The 5,659-nt window shown below is 40.8% G+C and overlaps 1 long non-coding RNA gene across 1 annotated transcript; it reads right to left on the minus strand.

Moving 5' to 3' along the window:
* Nucleotides 1-4,035: 4,035 nt before the first annotated feature.
* On the minus strand, nt 4,036-5,453 carry LOC103637709 (uncharacterized). The gene is made up of 3 exons (XR_558290.2): nt 5,325-5,453; nt 5,115-5,228; nt 4,036-4,178 (listed from the first exon to the last, which is right to left on the minus strand). It is a non-coding gene; the product is annotated as an uncharacterized lncRNA (long non-coding RNA).
* Between the last annotated feature and the right edge of the window lie 206 nt (nt 5,454-5,659).

Below are 5,659 nucleotides of genomic sequence, written 5' to 3' on the forward strand. Positions count from 1 at the left end.
ATGTTCAGGAGTTTTTAGTATTTAAAACATGGCCACTAGGGGTTGAATGGGAGATGTCGGAGATGTTTGAAAAAGATGCTTCGGACGCGGAGCCTAGGTTGATCAGACTTCGCTACAAATATAAGTTTGAAGACAAGTTTGGGGAGCCTAGTGACAGATGGTTAGATTATGTTGAGGCAAAATGCAATGAAATACTTGGTAATTATAGCAAACCAGAGGCCGAAGCTTTGCAACAGGCTTTCATGACTCAGAAAAAACCCCCGACTAAATCACGTTTTTGATGCTATTGGCTTTTTCTATCCTAACTATCACAACATGTTTCAGGATTGGAAGAAAAGAAAAAGGAAAGTGACCACGAAGCGGAGCAAGGTTTCAAAGATACAGGCTGAATCGACACCTCAAGCTTTGGAGGAAATTCTGGTACAAAGGGTCTTCTGAAATCTATTATCACTTATAAACTTGTTGTGTTAATCTCTTACTATTTTTTATCATTTTCAGGTTGTGCCCAAAGTTTAGGTGTCGGTTACGCCTGAGGAAATTCCTCTTGTAGAAACCGAAGAGATGAAGATTGAAGATGCTATCGCTCTAATAGTCATTCCTTTGAAGCTGCTTTCAGAAAAGTGAGGAATACAAAGAGGAAGAGCGGATAGCTTCAGTAATGAGCTCATTCTTTGATATTGACAAAGGGGAGTATGAGGAAAAAGATACTGCCGGTACAATTCTTGTAGTGGAGGGTGTTACATTGCCTGCTACAGATGCGACTATACCGGGAGGTTCGAAGGTTGATCCGGCACCCTACAAGAGAAAATTGGTTCTTCGAAGCCTGCATCAGCAGAAGACAAAGGCAATGGGCCTGCAAGGAACAAAGAGGCCAAGAAGGCCATTGAAGATGACACTCCCTGTCACACCCGGATTTAGGGGGCCAAACCCGGGCACGATTCACATGTGTGCTAGGATCAAGTCTCAGACATGTGATGGCTCATGGTATAGAACGAATGTCACATCTTTACTATATAATGGTGTTCTATACAAAATAGTTAAATAATTACATCATATGAAGACAATGATTCAGCAACCATAGTTGACTGGGAGACGACGACCTAGACCTCTCACGAACTCATCGCAACATCCTTCATGCTTCTCATCCTGTGGTACCTGTTCTTGACCTAGGGGATGTGAGTACAGCAAGGGTGAGCTCACATATGTTTATCGCTCAACAAGTTGTGGGAATAATGTGCATGAACTCACCAAAAGTGGGAGCTCATGTGAAGTGTAAGGCTTATCAAAGGAGATGGTTAAAGCTGAGCATTGCTTTTAAAGTTAGTTAAAATTTTATTAGCAGTTACTAAGTATAAGTAGATACCAACCCAATTAAATAAGAGATCACAATTGATAATAACACCTGCAATGCAATGCATATGACAGATTAAGTTTAGTTCCATAAATTAATCATGCGAGAGTCCTGAGTCGCTCTTGACCTTGAGCACGACTGATATACCAGTTTTACACTCTGCAGAGGTAACGCCTTTTACCCACAAGTCGTGTATCCCATCTAGCCAGGGTTTGCAAGGCCCTTAGACAGTTCCGAGGTGAATGTCTAGGGATCCACTACGAGGCCTTTACAAAGTTCCACTAGCTTTAGAAAACCCGCTACGGTTTCTAAGAAGGGTAATATAGGAATCCCTCGTCCAAAAAGCCATCGCAGCATGACCGACCCGAGAACCTCCCTATACGCAGCTCCTCTACCGCCCTTGCCCCTTTCGGGTAAGGTAGTCCTCCACTAGCTTTCCTAATTAGTCAACCAAGGGCGTCCTATTTCACCCTTGTGGTAGCACGGATATCTCAAGTTAAGCTCCATGTTCCAATTAACACAATGATCTTGTCATGAACAATAATTAAAAGAACAGCAATAATGGAACATGCTCATAATTCAAATATAATATTAATTTCCCAAAACCAGGTAGAGCAATAGCAAAATTACCCAAAAGTTGGGCTTCTGATTCCTCGTCACCTCGCCTCTACTCGTAGCAATACATACAATCAAGCAAATAATGAATATGCTAACATTACACCAAAGCATATGAACAAACAGCTTAAGAATATCCTACACGTTGCTACGAGATTGTAGGTTCAAGAACCATTAAAATCAAAGCTAAAATGAAGAATTTTTGATAAAATGATATTTTAGGCGCAATAAATCTAATAGATGGGATCTAACAGATATTGCATTTAAACTAAACAGGTATTAAATTAAAATATTTGAGTTAGTATTAATCATTAACAATTATTTATAAAATGCGTAGGTTAGAACTATAAATTAGATTAACTAGATTATCTAGCTAATTAACGTTAATTAATTAATTAATTAATTAAAACACATGTGGCATAATTAAAACAATGTTATTACTACGTATGCAAAAATTAATATGAACCTAACATAACTTGAACAGATTAAAACAAATTATTTGACCTAAAAGATATCACATTTTTAAAAAAATAGTAGGGCTGCAGAGAAATAGGTGGCATGACAGTGGGAAAGGTTTGTTTACAAATGCATGACCTAGATGTTGCCAACTTATCATGATTGTACCTACTTTTAAATTTGTGATGTATAACAGTTGTGGCAGAACCTCCCAAGGTATTAGGCCCACCTACAGATGTCCTTGTCCTAAGGACCTCAGACAGTCATGCAGGTGTGCATAATGACTTGGCAAGTTCGGTTATCTGTATCCCCATCATATCGCCCAAGAGCGCTTAACCCATCACGCAGATATTATACATCATCGAAGTAAGGAGTAAGCGGAAAGGATTACAATAACAAAATTTACATTCATAAGAAAAATATAGAAAGAGTGATTATTACATATCCGGGTACTTGAGTGCGTAAACTTATTATTACATCACAGGAAGGCAAAACATCTTCCCTAAATAAGTCTTAGTTTTCATCCTCCTGCTTGGGAACCACCTTGGAACAGAAACAACAGAACTTGGCTGTTTCATCACCTACAACAACATGGGTTTGAAAACCCTGAGTACGGAGTGTACTTTTGCAAGTATTACCTATCAAAGAAAAAAGACTCTCAAGGATATGCTGGCTTTTGGGAATCAAGGTAAAGCTTATCAAGATTCAAAGACTCTCTTTGCAGAAAAGCTTACTATGAGTGGATCCTTAAAAATCCATTTTACTTAGCAGGTTAAGTAGTTACTTACATCTAGATTTCCTTCTATTCTAGATCAAGCACTTGGCCTATACTAGCCGTCTTTTATCATACTTCAGTTCACTTGATGCTACGTGTAAGTCAGTGACCAAGTCTTCATGTCCAAGAAGTAATGGCGATCCGAATCGATTAATACCTAGCTGGGGAGCTCCAACCACACGACATATGTAGCACTTAACCTTTGCATATGTCAACTCACACCTGGGTTTCTCAAGACCAGAATGGGTTCACGCCAACCGAGAGCACAAATACTCCACCGTCCAGCCTCTTGCCACGGAGGGTACACGCTACTCTCGACATCTCTCCACTCCCATTGCGTGGTGGCCTTTCTGGTATTGGTACGGCCGAGGCAAAGCTTACCCATGACGAGGCATGTGGCCAGTTAAAAGGTCCTCGATCAGCAGGCTACATCGGCTCGGTCCTTAAGCGACTTAGACGGAGACACTACACCGAGACTCTCTTCTCGTGCAAGTCACCCACCCAGTCTTGTCTTTATCATTTAAAACTCAAAGTTTGGTACCTGACAGAGGTACTCTTTTCAGATGTTGAACCCATCACGGCCATGATGGATTCACCATCATAATTCTTTTCTTTGTAAAATTTCCCATCCAATATGAAGCATCACCTTTTGTTTTAAAACAAAACATTTTGTTTTCTAAAGCCAGACTAAGCATCATAAAACTCGTTTGAATAAATCAGGGAACAAGGAATGGTAACCAATTTTCCAAGGAAGGGAATGCATCAATTGTTTAGCACACAACTCCTATCACCTAAAGCATCATGCAAGGTGATAAAGTTTTTTTAAAACAACAAGGAAAGGGATAATGCACCGGGGCTTGCCTTGTGTTGTAGGAGGTTCTGGTTCCACACCGCAGAGGTCGAAGTAAAAGTTGGTTTCTGCTGGAGGATGTTCAGTCTGGGAGATAACCTCGTCTTCCACAACGATTTCTTCCTCGTGTTCTATACATGATAATACATGTACGTGAATGCTTATGCCATGCCATGAATATGCAATTACAAAATAAAATATAATAAGTTGCATCTTGAATACAGCTTTACTTCATAGTATAACTAATCACTAAGGTTTTCTAATTAGGTATTCCTTTAGGATTAGTACTTAGTAATTAATCTTATGAGGCTAGTTATTGGGTTTCTAGTTAAGCAGTGTCCAAATGATTTCAAACTTCACCCAAGGTCTTCAATCATTATATTAAGCTTACCCAAAAAGTTTTATCATTTTTGGAATTACTAAATTATTTCTAAAATTCTAAAAGACTTTATCTAGGCATCTTTAAGTGCTACATAATTTTAGGCTAGAACTAAAAATCTTGGGAATATTCTTATTAAATACTTTTGGAGTCTAGACGTCTAACAAAAAATGGTTTCATAATTTTACCATTTTTATACTATTTTCTACAGATTTCACAAGTTATTAGGAAAAGGAAAAATGATGAACATGGTTGGGCCGAATTCAGTCCAAGTCAACCCGCGAACAGGGGAAACGTACGCGTGCCCGCACCCGCATTGTTCAGTTTGTGTCAGAGTCCCTAGGGTTTCAAACCATTATGAAACGCCCTTTGATACTATCCTTATGTGCCACTGAAATTACATTTGAACCCTTTTCCTTTACTTCATTTACAACCGCAAGTCCTCGAAGAGCGCCGCGTCGAGCACATGGCTGGTGCCATAAGAAATTACTGCCCGCAGCCCTCTCCCGAAGTGACGAGCCCTCCGGCTCTTTTGTCTAGGCTTTACCGACCACAACCCCACAAACAATCGAATTAACATGACTTACGATCTAGGCTATGGTGGACACCGAGGTTTTGCCAGGCTTGCGTCCGAAACTACAACGCGATAGAATATAATTGGTAGGCACGACGAGTATCAGGAACTCACCAGGAACCTGGAACGGCAGTGGGACGGCCTGGACGAAGAACAGAGAGAACGATCCACTTGGAGATGTTTGATGACGGGGTGCTTCGGCGTCGAAGGGCTGTTCCGATGACTCAACTGCAGTAGCGATGAAGCAAACAGGTCGATGAGCTTCCATAGCAGCTGAGGGATTTTGAACACAGCACTAATAACATAACACTACTCCTAGCCGACCTGACCATGGAGGCACTCATCACCGTGGAGCCGGGAATGGCAGAGGAGAAGACGACACTTCTCAGGTTGCCCAGAAAGTTTAATTGGTCGCTAGCTTCTACGGCGTGCAAAGCAGCAAGAAAAACAGTACTCGGCTCGCATTATATAATGACTAGGGAGACTGTCTGAGATTCAAAATATCCAGCAGCCTTTTTACCACGCTTAGGGAATTCCATTAGCCCAAACGATGACACCTATGGTGTGTGAACGCCACGTCAAGGAGGAGTTTTTTATTTGTTTACCTGCTCATAGCTAGCTCGAGCAGTGAATGAGGCGTGGTGGCATCCTTATCCCTG

The sequence above is a fragment of the Zea mays genome, chromosome 1 (assembly GCF_902167145.1).
Source record: "Zea mays cultivar B73 chromosome 1, Zm-B73-REFERENCE-NAM-5.0, whole genome shotgun sequence".
Taxonomy (NCBI): Eukaryota; Viridiplantae; Streptophyta; class Magnoliopsida; order Poales; family Poaceae; genus Zea; species Zea mays.